At 38.5% G+C, this 16,842-nt stretch overlaps 1 long non-coding RNA gene across 1 annotated transcript; it reads left to right on the top strand.

Annotated features, from left to right (window-relative positions):
- Positions 1-40: 40 nt before the first annotated feature.
- LOC110677831 lies at positions 41-16,075 on the top strand. Its single transcript, XR_002501222.1, has 2 exons — positions 41-1,380; positions 15,800-16,075. It is a non-coding gene; the product is annotated as an uncharacterized LOC110677831 (long non-coding RNA).
- The last annotated feature ends 767 nt before the right edge of the window (positions 16,076-16,842 follow it).

Raw genomic sequence — 16,842 nt, forward strand, 5'->3', positions numbered from 1 at the left:
TGCTCGTGCTTGTTGCTTGTTTATTATGAATTTCATTTTCAGTATTGAGCTGTCCCGCGTGACGGCAGGACGTGTTTCTCTCTCTCTGCTATATTGGCGCGCTTTCGCACTTTTTCCGCTTTTATTTTACTTTTCGCCACCCAGTGCTCTCTTTATTCGAATCTCTAAAAGGCTTCTAGCGTTTCCTAATGTATATTACCTCGGCCGGCACATAGCTAAAGCCTTGAATAGAAGTCAGCTGTTCTCTTTCGAGGACCTAGATCCAACGAGAGAACCTGAAAACAGTTTTGAACTGTGTAAGCCGGTTTGGCCAGAGTGACAACTTGTTCCGTGGAATGTAAACAAAGCTGTTTGCGGGATTTGCGAAGAAATTCCTCCCAAGCCCAGAGTGTGATTGTGAAGTGACTCCGCCTAGCGGAAATAAATTACCCCGTGTGGAGAGGGAACGACCCACTGAGCTGAACCAAGCCATGCCAAGTGTCCGCGTTTATGTGTACTATGGATTCTGATTACTGTTATTATCGTTTCAATTAGATCAATTTGCGCGCCGACTTCTGTTATATTGTTGGATCTTGTTGTTGTAGCTGCTGCCGTTGCCTGTCCCAGTGTCAGTGTGTTATATTTGCCCTCGCCGTATATCTCCCTTACAATTCTCGGGGACCCGGCCCAGCCAATAAGTCAGTGTTGTGATGCATAATTGAAAAATTGGTACAAGTATGTTTACCTAAAAACCATATACAAGCACAAGCAAGAGCGCGAACAAATCTATCGGCGCACCGTAAAGCAGTCTACCGGCGGCAACAAGCACGTTGTGTGAGAAAATCTCCGAACAATTCGGCATTTGGAGGTTGAAGCAGCAGCAGACCCTTTGCCGGACTGTGTTTACCGATCTGGCCAAGGTAAAAGCTCCGGAGTACTCCAGTTGAGGTTCAGTGCAGTTAATAACAATAATCTACTACCAGCCGGTTAGTGCTGCATTTAGTGCAGACCCATTCAAGTGCAGTGTTTAAGAGCCATTTTTCTCTCTCAAGTTCTCGACGACCTGGCGTTGGGCTGCCGTATTGTCTGAGCCGAACTAAGCCGGGGAAAGCTTGTAGTTACTACTGTGTGTATCCATCCATGCCGAACTGCTACCGTTTGGACGGCGAACGCATTGAGTGTTAACGTGCTGACATTGTACCTAGTACGTTACTTTGTTGAGTTTGAATGTTTTGACGCACGCAAGGTTTCGGAAGCGCCACCGTCGTTGTTGTCGGCGGCATCCTGTGAAGGGGCGAAGCGAACAGTTGCATTTCGGTCAGCTGTGTGGCACCGACGGATGATGTGCTGAATGCGCGAGAGGCAGCGTACGCAGAATGGAAAGGATATGATGATATACAGGTGAGAAAGAACGTGTTTTTTTTTTTTAATAAGCAGGAACCATAGAACTTTCTACTGCAGCCTCGGTCCTACTGTATTTTCTCTGAACCTAAAACAATTTTATTCAAGGTAATGTTGTGCAATACATAGTCTATACGAAAGACAATGTCAGAGCTGGAATCCTTAAAATTGTGTACATAATGCTATTTTAGGGACAGTTTGGGGGCGATCCATTAATTACATAAGGGTTTATGGGGGGGGAGGGGGTGGTTTGAGATTTCTTACGCGGCATACAATTTATTTTTAATTTTCATACAAAAAATCTTACCATGGTGGGAGGGGGGTGGGTCAAAAAATCCCGAAAATTGCCTTACGTAATAAATGGACCGCCCCTTGTTTGTATTTACTCCAAAAAAATCAACAGAATCTTACAAAAATGTAAATAACTTTGCGTATGTTTTATCAAACTGTCTGAAATTTTCAGAACTTGGAAATTTAATTAAGTTAAATCATTAAATTGAACGCAAAACTTGAAATTTCCTCATATCAGATGTGACTTTATTCATTATGTAAGATATGAACTGGGGACACTTGAAAAAAGACACCGACATGGTAATGCTTTCAGTGGACGATTTGTCCTTTGAAAGAAGCACCACACTAGAAAACAGACTAGCATGCAACAGTTGCACAGTCGAAATTCCTGACGATTTTTTTCCAGACTAGAGCGGGAAACGCACCGTTATTTTTTGACTCGAAGCAGCTAAATGCTATGTAGAGTAGTGTTTGATCCTTCGACCTTGACGCTTGCTCCTGCGGGGGCGAGCGATGAGGGCAGGATCAAACATGTCGCGCGTTGGTTGCTAGGAGTGAAAAAGTGCGCGGTCCGTTAGTAGTGTTTGATCCTTCGACCTTGACGCTTGCTCCTGCGGGGGCGAGCGATGAGGGCAGGATCAAACATGTCGCGCGTCGGTAGTGAAGCAGTGAAAAAGTGATCGGTTCGTTAGTAGTGTTTGATCCTTCGACCTTGACGCTTGCTCCTGCGGGGGCGAGCGATGAGGGCAGGATCAAACATGTCGCGCGTTGGTTGCTAGGAGTGAAAAAGTGCGCGGTCCGTTAGTAGTGTTTGATCCTTCGACCTTGACGCTTGCTCCTGCGGGGGCGAGCGATGAGGGCAGGATCAAACATGTCGCGCGTCGGTAGTGAAGCAGTGAAAAAGTGATCGGTTCGTTAGTAGTGTTTGATCCTTCGACCTTGACGCTTGCTCCTGCGGGGGCGAGCGATGAGGGCAGGATCAAACATGTCGCGCGTTGGTTGCTAGGAGTGAAAAAGTGCGCGGTCCGTTAGTAGTGTTTGATCCTTCGACCTTGACGCTTGCTCCTGCGGGGGCGAGCGATGAGGGCAGGATCAAACATGTCGCGCGTCGGTAGTGAAGCAGTGAAAAAGTGATCGGTTCGTTAGTAGTGTTTGATCCTTCGACCTTGACGCTTGCTCCTGCGGGGGCGAGCGATGAGGGCAGGATCAAACATGTCGCGCGTTGGTTGCTAGGAGTGAAAAAGTGCGCGGTCCGTTAGTAGTGTTTGATCCTTCGACCTTGACGCTTGCTCCTGCGGGGGCGAGCGATGAGGGCAGGATCAAACATGTCGCGCGTCGGTAGTGAAGCAGTGAAAAAGTGATCGGTTCGTTAGTAGTGTTTGATCCTTCGACCTTGACGCTTGCTCCTGCGGGGGCGAGCGATGAGGGCAGGATCAAACATGTCGCGCGTTGGTTGCTAGGAGTGAAAAAGTGCGCGGTCCGTTAGTAGTGTTTGATCCTTCGACCTTGACGCTTGCTCCTGCGGGGGCGAGCGATGAGGGCAGGATCAAACATGTCGCGCGTCGGTAGTGAAGCAGTGAAAAAGTGATCGGTTCGTTAGTAGTGTTTGATCCTTCGACCTTGACGCTTGCTCCTGCGGGGGTGAGCAATGAGGGCAGGATCAAACATGTCGCGCGTCGGTTGCTAGGAGTGAAAAAGTGATTGGTTCGTTAGAAGTGTTTGATCCTTCGACCTTGACGCTTGCTCCTGCGGGGGCGAGCGATGAGGACAGGATCAAATATGTGGCGCGTCGGACGAGTAAAGTGAAAAAGTGCCGCGTTCGATTAGTCCTTATATGTATATATGATTTTTCAACAAACTATGAATGGTTCGTCACTGTGAGTGTCGACATAAACTCTGATTCATGAATTATTAATATTTAACTTTTTTTTTTTCAAAACACCCCTTTCTTTTTACCTTTATTTTTGTAATTAAAAAAAACTTTGAATGGTTCGACACTACAAGTGTAGACTTCCGAAAGGTTCACTTTATTCAACAAACTTTGGATGGTTCGTCACTGTAAGTGTCGGCATAAGAATAGGAGTGTTAGGAATGTAACATTTAGGTATTTGTTCAACAAACTTTGAATGGTTCGTCACCTCAAGTGTCGGCATAATCATGTTTATATCTCACAAATAATTATTTATCATGGTCTAATCGCTTATCAAAGTGAATCCTGTGACCCAACGACCCTCCCCATTAACAAATATCCCTCCCAGTAACCTTTGTGGAGATGCAGAGGCAAACACGGTCTCCAAATAGCAAAGGTTACACACTAACATTCCTTCCCTCAATCCCACCTGACTGCAAGGACGTGGCCGGCGCCGTTATTGACCCTGTATAAATAGAGGCACTGAATTATGCACACTGAAGAAGATTATGGCCAATCCCAGTCAAACTTCTAGTTGATTCTTTGTGCATTTTCACTGACTTCGGTCAATCACGGAATAGCAACCATTGATATGTGTAGTCAGTCTAAGCTAAGCTAAGCTAAGCGAAGCAGCTAAATGCTATGTAACACTAACCACACGGCCTCAAAGCCCACACTTGATCCCTTAGATAGTCTACAGTTTTGGCGCTATAAAATTATAAAAGGAACTTTCAATTTCTCAGAATAGAGATATCTCTGACGAAAGAACTTGTTATAAAATAATCACTTTGCTTGGCTTTGGTGCACATAGTTAAAACAGGGATCAAGTATCGCCAGAAATAAAAATAGTGTTTGTATTCAAATTGAGACTTGAATGGTATCAAAATAAAATGATATTATATTTTTTCCGATTTCAATAACCCTTACTTTAGTACATGTGCTCAACTAACTAACATTTTTAAATGCTCCATGAGACATACCATTGGAAGAACGAAATTTTGAGTACTTTTGAGGCAGCTGGTGCAGAAATCGCGTTATAATATAGATATACAGCCGCATTTAGAATAGGATATCTAGCCTCCACAGCAGCGTTGCAAAAATTTCAAATTCTCATTTCTCATGCTTGAGATTTTTTGATGGCAAGTGCGTGAGCAAGTGATTTTGCATCATTTTCTCATGCGTGAGTTTTGCGGAGCAGGTATCAAATGAGTTTGCTCTTGTGGAAGAGCTGAACGATTAAGATTTGATTGTGAGCCTATCAACACTGCTTTTTAGTTTACCCTACCTATGGGGCTCTGCACTGGTTTGATTTTGTATGAGGTTTTGACGTATACTGGCCTAGTTGTTTACTAAATTTATGAAGGAGTGAAAGAGTGAGACTGATTTCTGTGCAGAGCCCTATTACAAAGTTCGGAAGCATTCCTTAATTGGTCGCAGGATAAATAGCTATGGTCAACTTTCTGGTCATTGAATAAATGCTAATGTGTTCAATTTTCGGCTGACAAGATATTGACGCAAATGTTCTTCTTTTTCTCGGTATCACGTTCTCTTTGGGTGGAGCCTGTTTCTCAACTAAGTAGTTTAAATAGGATTTTTAATGTGACAGGTACGTCTATGTTGTAGGTTATGGCCTTCAGTCTATTATGCTCAAAAACGGATTTTAAGTTTTCATCCGACGTTTCGGACACATTTATTGTGCCTTTTTCAAGGAGTTAACTGTGTTCCGTTTTCTCCTTAACTTGCCCACAGCATAGGCAGCATAAGTCAACATACAGAATTTTGCCCGTTTCGGTTTGAACACGGGCGTAGAATCCGAAAAAACGATCCGGGTCCCAGAACTTCGATAAAGTTGCCTGTTTATCGCCACTTTTAAGTTTAAGTATAAGTGGGTGATTCTATCCTAGTACCACAATTTTGGGTCATTCGGGAGAATAGATTGCGGGGAATAGTGTCATTCGGATAACTGGCGTTCGGGGAAATGATATTCGGGGGTACAACATTCGGGTGAAAATAAACCAAACATTTTTTAGTGATAATGGTCACTTACATTTCAGTACATGAAAAAGTATTCAAAAAAGTGTCATTGTCTATCGCTACTTGATATGGTTTGGGGCAAATCAGAATTCTCCATTCTTCATATATAGGATGATCTTATTAATTTTTCAACTGTCTTATTTGTCATGATGTTCCTGAAAGTTGTAAATGTAACTTTGGTTTTCGAGTGGAGGCATTAATTACTTCATAGAACAGACGGCACAATTAGTTGCAACGTATATCGAAATCTTGTAAATATCCAATGAACTAGCCCTTAAGACACAACAAAACTTTAAAGAACAGCTTATGGTGAAAAGAAGAGAGAACCACTTGTGAAATATTCCAAATCAAAATCCCCTTTAAAACTTAATAATATTAGAATAGAAAAATATTTAATTTAAACTGAAAAATTCGGAAAGAAAATCATATGGAATTTACTTATTATAAAATAACAAGCTCATGCTATAACATTTGAATAACAATAGTTGCAACGCATATAAAAATCTCGTAAATTCGTCCATGAGAAGCCACAAAACTTTGAAGAACAACTTAGGTTGAAAAGAAGGGCGAATCTCTTGTGAAGTCTTCCAAACCATAATACCATTTTACTGGGACTACATATATTTAAAAAAAACATTGCTTTATTATCCGTCATTCTGAATATCGAATCGAGTAAGCAGTATCTTTCATGCATAGTGAAACAGCTTCCAATGAATGGAATTGTGATTCTATTCTATGTTTTCTTCTTTCTAGTTCCACGGTCCCAAAGGATTAAGTGCTGTCTTTTCAATTCATATTTATAAAGCTTCAAATGTTGATGTTGATCGTTGAATGCACGAGAAAACGATATTATTGCCGATATTCTGCAAGGACACATAGATTGTCCTGCCCTGTTGGAGCAAGTCAACATAAATGTGCAGCCCCGAGCCCTTCGGAATAACGTGACGCTGAGATTACCTCTTCAACGAACTAATTATAGCATGTTTGGCGCTATTTACGGTCTGCAGAGGCTTTTCAATAGAGTTGCGGCTCTCTTTGATTTCAACTTGTCTCGCCAACTACTTCGACGAAGATTCAGTTCGTTTTTTGATAGATCGTAAGAATGACAATGTTTAATATGTTTAGTTTTAAGATGACATCATTGGAGCTTTGAAGCCTGTTGGTGGTACAAGTAAATAAATATTTTTTATGAACCGTAAGGAAGTCATGTGTACCTAGTCCAACAATTAGAATACTAGAACCACAATACTCAAAACGGATATTCTAAGCTGGCTCACTAAGGTCTATTCTGGGGAATGGAACATTCTGGCGAATGGTTTTCTGGCTAATGGTACTTTCTGGCAATTGGCTTTCTGGCATATGGTACTTTCTGGCGGATGTCATTCTGGTGAATAGTTTTCTGGCGAATGGTTTTCTGGCAAATATCGCACAATCATCCTGAGATCATAGCAACAACGATCAACCTTTTGTCGTTAAGCTATCACAACAAACTACGCTCCGCGAATAATGCATCGTTCTGCATGTGCGCTAGCGATTCATTGTCAAAATTTAATTATTTTGAGGATTCTTTCGTTTTTTATTAGTGATTTAAATTCGGATATGCTGTTTATTGATCTTTAATCATTTTGGCATGAGCTCCAAGAAAAATAACAGCTCGCAGACGGCATGATATTAGTTTGATCGCTACTTGTAACAACATCTGATAAACTCTTTGTCCCACGACAAACAGTGCATCTGATGCTTGATTTATCGGTCGAACGCGCGCGTAGTGAGGTCTTCAAATCATGTTGCTTCAAGAGCGACGGCCTTCTTAAACCGTTCAAATACCGTGTTGCTTGTCGCTAGAGTCAATTTTTTCCATCCTTGCTCCAGAGTATACGACAATCAGACACTGTTTCTAGCTTTGGGCGCAAAAACCCTTTGAACTTATTTGCTTTATTACATTATTTTGGACATAAGAGAAATATGACAAAAAATGTCCTGGATAGCGAAGTTGTGTCAGAATATACTACAATAATCAGAAATTACATTCACTATCAAAAACAATGAAAATAACGCCTGTGGATGCTATATTCACGTTCAAATAATTTTCGCATTTTTTTATGGGCCATACTGTAATACCATATTTTTATATCACGTTGTACCTTGTAATTGCACTCCACTCCAACTGCAAATTTTGTATCTATTGTATTCTGCATCAACAATTGAACGAACCGGAATTGTTTTTTTAGACGAATTGACAAATAACGGTGTTATTTTTGTGTCGTGCCCTATGATTTTTGTTTAATTTTGTTTAATTGAAAGTTCAATCACTATGCGATATTTGCCAGAATCTAACGTTTACCATAAAGCCATTTGCCGGCATGTTCCATTCGTCAGAATTATTTTCCTTGACGATTTTGATCAATTAATTCATGGCATTCTGCAATCCAAAGATGGTCGTCACAATAGTCGACTTGAGCCCCTAGTCACATCTTCAATAGTATTAAATTGAACTAATAGTACGCCAACAATCTCGCTCTTCAAATTTAAGATTTCTGCTAGTACATTGAACGGAGACATTATAAGACAGCGTCTATTTATTACGTAACGCTAAAATTGGAAATTTTCGACCCCCTCCCCCAGTCCGTAACGCTTTTTGTATGAAAAATTTCTATTTTTGTATGAGCCGTAACGCTTGAGCCTACTCCCCCTCCCCTAGAGCGTTACGTAGTTTGTAGACGGCGCCTAACGCTGTTATTATATGTCTCTTGCGAGATTTTTGCCCATGAAGTTTTGAAGCAATATTCTTAACTATTTTTGAATTCGAGAAAATTGGACTTCAATTAACCTCGAGCTGTTCTTTATAGGAATATTGTATTGTGCAGAATTAGGCGAATACCCTGAATACCCCGTTTTTTCCGAATGGTCTATTCCCCAAAAAGTTTTTGGCACTCATAACTGCTACTACTTTATAAGTTTAAAGGTGATGAACGGTTCATTTGATATGCACCCTTCCTTTTTGATCAACGGTTCATTAAAATTTCATTGTACTACGAATTTCCCTATTTCTTCTTTTCTTTATCATTCTCTCTAATTCACCACTCTGTCACTGAAAGAAATTAATTACTTACTCGAGCAGATGACACAAATAGTTGCACCGTATATCAAAATCTCGTAAATATCAACTGATCTAGTTCTTAAGAAGCAACAAAACATTAAAGAACAGCTTGTGATGATGGTGGATTCTTTCAAAAAATCTTCTAAACTTTTTTTCCCTGTACAACTTATAATAAAACAATATTTCCATTGAAATTGTAAAAATCAGAAGAAAAGCGTATGGAATATACTATCAAAAATAAAAAAAATCTTATGTTATAGGGGAAAAGCACCAATTTCCGACCCAGCACTAGTTTTCGACCCATTCATACGATTATATCCTAGATTGCATGTAGAATTGACACAGAATTCTTGTAGGTCGAAATATGTGCTTTTCCTCTAATACCTCTGTTTGAAATCGTTTTGATAATAGCTGCAAGGTGTATCGAAATCTCGTAAATATCTAATGAACCACCCAATAAACATTGGCAGCTGAATAGCAGCCTAGATACGCTACTGTGGGTGTCCGGCCATTTGGCCGAATGCCGTTTGGCCGAATCACGAACAAAAAAATCAAATTGCTAAAACGCTGATATGGAGGATTCATAAGTGGGGCCAAATAACCCCTAAAACGGGGTAACTTTGATAGTTTTTTCGAAGAAAACTTGAATATTTATGCAGGCTGTTTCAAAGAATTATAGTTTATATTTTAAAAACAAGTACTGGTATCCTAGCTATCGATTGCAGTTGATAGATTGCTAAAAACTTTATTTTGAATGGATATATGATTTTTCGTATAATTGAAAGTCGCTTTTCTGTTTTGGGGTAACTTTGATAATGGAGTATAAATCGAACAAAATTGAATGAATTACGTAACATTTATAGGGCATTACATACCTCTAGGCGTTTGACGATATATGGGAATTTCTGACTTAGATTACAAAAATGGTCCCAGTTTGTGAAAATGATATTTGCTAAGAGATTTGAGACCATATTCGAGTTCTATGATAACTAGGCTTTCAAAGATAAGTGACCAACTATTCAAAACTACATCAAATAGTGATCGTAGAACAGGAAACGCTTATATTTCAATAATGCTAAAATCGTTTCAATTTTTAAAATTCGTGAATAAAGCCTCAAATGTTCTCGATTCAAATGAAAACAGCTCTTACATGAAGTGTCATACTAATATTCTCTAGTTTTGCATTCGTTTCTCCCAACCTATTAAAATAAATTATGATATTTGGTTTAGTATGTGGTGGGTAACGCACTATCAAAGTTACCCGCATTATCAAAGATACCCCGTTTTACGGTACATAAGAACTCCAAGAGAATGATAAAATCTTCCTGTCAATGCAAGACGAGGTTGTGAATTCCACACATCGCGTCAAGAGGTTGATTCGTCTCTAGTTCACCAACGGTGTGAAAGAATTTCAAATGTGTTTAATGATTTCATCAGCAATTTTTCCTTCTTTTAAACATAGTCTATTCTTTCTATTTGTACTGGTTTAATTACTATTGGCAATAATTTAGGCTATATTTTAATTGGGAGTTTTACCTTCGTTAAACCATCGGCAGTTATTTGTAGTTGTACTGATGAAACGATTATATGCATTACACTTGCTTAAATTTTCATAAGCAATTTTTCCTTCTTTTGATCATAAGCTATTCTTCCAAGAGAAAAGTATTATTATAATTACATCAAAGAAACTTACTGTTTCTCCGTCATGAGAGGAAAAAGCCAAGACTTGAGGTTGCTAGAAATATCGAATATGTGATTTAGTATGAATTGAGGGATCGAAGCATCCTGATCCAGCAGAAAGACGAAAAAGTCTTAAACCGTTTTAGTTACTGTCAAAACATGACTACAAACACGATGCGAAAATCTCTGCTGGTGGCTATTAGGGGAACTGTGGGTAAAATGAACAGGTCTGTGTTTTACGGTAATTATGCTATAAATCTATGCAAAACGTAGCACCATCCTTAATCCTCAGACTAAGGAACTATTTCGACAACTCTAACGCGATCTAGAACTGTCAAAAGCTGGAAAAGTAAGCAAAAACAAAGTATGTGTCTCCGTTTTCTCAGATGATGTTTTTCACTTGTGGAATTTAAGGTTTTTATGACTGAAATCATCAAAAATCTACTGAACAGCGTAGCACATTATATCTTTAAAGTATTTATGATAAGTAGACAAAGATTGAAAGTATTTTCATCTTCTAAATTCTTATAACAAATGATTTGAAGATGTTGATTCTTTGGGGGTAAAATGAACCATTCGAGATGGGGGTAATATGAACACCGGGGCAGGGCGAATACTACCGGATTTTATTTCAGATACCGAGAGTTTTCCAGAGAAAATACAAGTACAAACGTGGACAGCCATCCTAATGGTCGCGGCTAAACGTTCCATCAATTCTGGAATGTCTGTGTTCATGTACCAGATGAAGAGAATCATCCCGCATCCCGTTCAATTTCAAGTGGTGTTCATTTTACCCCCAGCATCTGTTCATTTTACCCCCAGTATAAGTTCATATTTCCCCCATAACATGTTCATTTTACCCCCAAGAATACGTTCATTTTACCTGTGGAAAGAAGTTTTCAAAATTATAATAATGTTGATAAAATTTTATTTTCATCACAATATTTCAACTTGTTACATGGCATAGACATCCTTCTTCAATTCTGAGCTATAAAAAAAGAATCTGACAGATCCATAAGCAAGAAAACATGAAAATTGCTTAGGGTGTTCATTTTACCCCCAGTTCCCCTACCGCTAGCAGAGGAGTGAATAATAGCTTAAATTTATGATGTTCAGCTTTTAGCACTGACTGTTTCTTGAACTAACACTAAAGAGCTAATAACGGCTATTAATGATAATTTATCCTTTTCTATGAATAAGTTTTATGAAAAATTGTAGCTGACTTTTGTTTGCAATTTCGGACAAAAGGCATTCGGCCAAAGGGCATTCGGGCAAATGACCCTTTCGGCCAAATGGCATTCGGCCAAACGGCATTCGGCCTAAGGACTCGGAACCGCTACTGTGTAGTACTGTTTAAGCAGGAAGCTATTTGTACCTAGTACAAGAATTGGAGTACTATAACCAGAATACACAAAGAGGATCTTCAAAGCCTGCTCACTTATCAACTGGAGATGGTCTTTAAGAGACCTTGTACATTTTTGATTATACCGTAATCCGGGGTAACATTGATAATAGTTTTGAATATTTATTAAATATTTTGTTTGAAAATAGAAATGTTGTCAGTTTTATATTTTTAAAACAAGTACTGCCATTCATAGCTCGTGACTATATACTGTATTTTGTTTTTTGAAAGATTTAAGCATGTTTAAAAAAATATTTTGAGCAACTTTTTGATTTAGCTGATATGGGGTAACATTGATCACCCTTAGCATTGGTGTTCGCTAATATTGAAAATATCGTTACTTGCCTAAATCAAGCCCCCTAAAGCCGAATATGAAGGCCAAACGCTTACAAGTCATTTACTTTTTAAGTTATTTCAACCCACAGAATACACCTAAAGGTAGGCAATTGCCTTAGGGAATTATGCATTCTCAACAGTCGTATTTGGCGATGCCATTTTTAGCGATAAACTTCCTTGTTAATATCGTTTGCAGAACATATGTGAGACATGAATCTTCGGTGGTGTCAACTTAACTCAATGGTTCAATTGTTTCAAAAACTTGACAAATCTACGCATAAGTTAAACACAATTTTTGCTAAAATCTTCACTTTCATTAGCTTATGAATATGAGAAAGAGAAGCACCATTCATGATTTGGAAATATTCCATCAATAAATGATGATATGAACTTTTTACAAGATGAGTCATTCCGATCAATGTTACCTAATGTTATCTGAAAAAAAAAAAAAAAAAATAAAAAAACTTGGGATGATCGCATAATCTTTAATCACCGTTGGTAAATAGATCGTATGTTTGTGTGATATATAAAATAAAAAAGTTATAATAGAGGTAGAAGTTCGACCGGTAGCTGCGTTCTGGTCAAGTAAGTGATAGTCTCATGCTATATCCTATCCAGAAGGATAATTACAAGTTTTTTTTATTATCTTAATTAACGAGATTTTTAGCCCTGGGCTAGTTCATCTCAGGACCAACGTCTTTACTTCCATCAGAAGGAAGTCGTCACTACTATTCTCTTTTATCATAAATAGGGCTATCACGGAGATGGGATTCGATCCCAGGTCCTCGTCGTGAGAGGCCGGTCAGATTTTTTTTTTTATTTCTCATCGTAACAGGCCGTTTTTCCTTATACAAATCTGTCATAAAACGGCCTACTTTTCTGCACCAAAGTATGCAATGCCGTTATGGTCATTACGCAACTATTTTCAGTTACGTAATGGTTCATTACGCAACGCTGTTCATTTTGCAACTGTTTTGAGTAACGCAATAAATCAGTGATGCATTTGAACGCGTCAAGTAGGCTTGTTCATTTTTCAGTTCAAAAATTTGAAATTTCAAATTTGAAAATTGAACGCAGTTTGTTCTGACAGAATTCACGGTATCTCACCGTGCTAAAGTTGTTTAAAAGATGCTCAAAGCAAGACATAATATATTTATGTATAACTAAATTGGTTTAATTATTGATTTAGGATTTTTTTCCAGGTAAAACCCTAAATCTGTGCTTTGAATACCATTGTAGTGCATTGCGATCTGAACGGGGCGTTTGAGAGCAGCAGTGGCCTCCGGCTCGGGACTTCACTGTCTACTGCGTTCTCGAGCAAAATTTGAACTTGCTCCGTTCCGTTTTGGCTCGCGTTTTGTTCCAAATGCATCACTGCAATAAATCATTACATAACAATTTTCAAATTTTGCAAAATAATGATGAATGCACCCAGATATTATTTATCATACCATCAAGTGATCTTCTACAAAATTGCAAAAATACGTTGTACGCAACTCGTTGCAGAACTCGATTTTTACAGCACTCGTCGTAATTATCCTACTTGGCAAGCCTCGTTGGATATATGTACGACTCGTGCTGTAAAAATCATCATTCTGCAACTTGTTGCGTTAACTACTATTAAGCAACAAGTTGCGAAATGATGATTTTTTCAGCACGAGTTGGATAAGAGTATTCCAACAAGGTTTCGAGTGGGGCAAGTTAAGAAACTTGATTTCTATATTTCTAGCTCAATCCAAAACAAAACTTATAAATGTCATGGTGGTTCGAATTCTATTCAAGTAAGAGACTTTCACTCCAAATATTATTGATTGAGATTTGGAAAAGTTATAGCTATTTGTTGTTTTTCCACGTGAATATTGTAATTGTCGGTCAAACTTTCGTTGCATGGAATCAAATGAAGATAAAATCTTTTCCAATATTTTATGTAAGTGCGTTTCTAGGCCTATCATAAGGATGCTTTGAGGTGTATTAATTTTTGCATAAATTCTTGGAAACAATTTTTAGCCCATAGTGGGGCAAAAGTTCGAATCAGAGGGGTAAAAGTTCGACTCATGTATAAACTCACGGAAAAATTTGCAAATTGCCTACAATTCACACATTATCTTCAAATTTAGCTAAATTTACCTGATTGTGCGAAAACTGTCACCAAAATTTTACATTTCCACATGGTTGTACGAAAAACTGCTATTTTTGAGTATATTACAATTAACTCTGTTTTGGGCAATTTTTTGATGAAAATATAGTGTTTATTTTTCGGCAAACTTAAGTTTACGGCTGTTATAAAGTATGCCTGTCATAAAAGTATCGATATTTTGTGTTTTAACCAGCGAACTTTTGCCCCAAACTAGATTCGAACTCTTACCCCACCGGTGGGGCAAAAGTTCGTTTAAGACAATCTATTTTGAAACTGTTATAACTAAAAATGGGTAAATATTTTGACACAAGTTTTATCAGGTAAATTATAACCAATATGATGAAGGTTCACTGTATGGTATTTGTTTTGTTTCAACTGCTATTGTTTTCCTGGGAACTATGATTATACCACTAAGGTCGAACTTTTGCCCCACCTTACTCAATGCAAGTGTATTAATTTTCTTGCAAACTAACCTGTGATGGTATGCGATTTAATTTATGACAACAATTGTTGATTTGACTGCTTCCACGGATTTGTTCGACTCACTTTGTACGTGTACACGGAACGATACAAAATGCGCTGATGAACTCGAAAAATGGCGGTTTATGCAAGGAAACTCGTTTATCAAACGATTCCATTCCCTGTGTCGTACGGCTATGGTGTTATTTACACCACCATTTATTTGTGCGACTTCTGGTTGTCTGAGATACAGGGCAATAGGGTCCTAAAGCTTTGCCCCAATGTTAGTGCCAAACGCTCAAGTTTAGGCCAAAAACACATGTTAACTCAATTTTTTAATGTTTTAATGCCCGTTCCATTTTGGGGGAAACCCGAAACTTAGTTTTCCTAGGCATAACTATTTTGTTTCTAAAGGGAAAGACTATTGGTTTGTTGTAGTGTCTTCTATATAAATTTGTTAATCAACTAATAACTACAACGCCATCTATGGTTGGAAATGTAACTTGAACATTTTTTATCATATGTTTGATTTTTTTTCTTGATATAAAATTCTTGCTCGTTAGTCCCCTTAGATTGCACTCAAATTTTGACTGTTGCTTAATATTTTTCTAGTTTGATCATTTGATCGTCATGCTTCGAACTTAAAATTTAATCAGCTAATATAACATAACATAAGCTATATTCAATATATTATATTGACCAATCTAGCTAAAAAAAATCCGATATGCATTTGATTTTTTATTACGCTAGTCCAGACATCGGGGTCACGCTGGTCCCTAAAGAATCTCATGGTTTATAAACAGACCCCATGAAAGGGTAGTTTTTTGAGCAATTTATTTTTGATAACGCTATTGGCATCGTTAACAGATGCATCTCTTGAATAGTTTTAGAAATTTTTCATCGACCCTTCTCCTACAAAAGAAGATCTAAGCTTTAAACATCGGCAAGTAGTGTATGTAGAAAACAGTATGGTATTTGTTTTATATAATGAAAAATGGCTAAAGAAAACCGTAAAAACATCGCCAATTAGTGTATTAATTCATAAACTTTGTTGTTTTCTTCTCCTTGCAGATTCCCATAGAAAAAACACGATGCCAACATAATCAACGCAAGATATTAACCAAATTCGTCCAGTTGATTGGAATCTTCAACCCATGAAGCCTTATGCATAACAATGCCATTAAGTGAGCTAAACTCTCTATCAAAACTCTTCACCGTAGCAAAAAATCTGTCCAACACCGTTTGAGTAATGTGATTACTTGAAATTTAACAGAAGCTCATAGTGAACAGCACTCATATATTGAGCAGCACAAAAAGCAGAAAATCAACAAACAAATAGCAAAAAAAGGCAAGAGCTTGACTCCACCGTCGAAGTGAAGTGAACCTGTGAACCACCATCAGGCAAGCAAGCCTCCAGCCTCGTCAAACGGACACGGAGGACAGAAACAGTCACACTCACCTAGCGTGTAGCGAGAGCACTTAATTATGTAAATAAATTTATAATTATCCATTAAGGCCAGTATTAAAGTTTAGTAAGTGTTGTGCAGCAACATACCCACAATACAGCCAGTTGTACGGTTTTTTTTTATCCCTCTGTACAGTCCGAGTGTCAAGTGAGAGAGTGTCAACTTACGACTTGCTCTACGTTAAATATTATTTTACCACTAAAATCGACTTACAGCGTAAGAAAACAGCAATCGCGAATTGAGTATACAAAGCAGCAACTTTACTCGCGAGAGGCTTGGCCAGTTGAACCTTCTCGCATTCAGTAGCAATGTGCAAAAATGGCAAACCGTAAATAATTATTGAAACGTTAATGAGAGCCATAGGGCCTACCAACAGCGTCTAGCGTGAAAGCGAAAGTGACACTTCCGTTTCACGTCTACCGCCAAACTATTGGCAAACCCTCGGCCAGTACGTTTACGGTTGACCAGTTCTAGGTTGTTAATGCGCATGTGTGTTAGTGTGTATGTGTCCCGCCAAGTCACGATTGTCACGTGCCGGACTGTTGCTGCCTGATTAGCACCCCGTTGGATTGGTAAAATATTTAAATGCTAATAATTAATGTAGTCGCGCGCGCTCGGACGAAGAAAGGAAAACTAGGAGTTGCCACA

The sequence above is a fragment of the Aedes aegypti genome, chromosome 3 (assembly GCF_002204515.2).
Source record: "Aedes aegypti strain LVP_AGWG chromosome 3, AaegL5.0 Primary Assembly, whole genome shotgun sequence".
In the NCBI taxonomy this organism is placed as follows: Eukaryota; Metazoa; Arthropoda; class Insecta; order Diptera; family Culicidae; genus Aedes; species Aedes aegypti.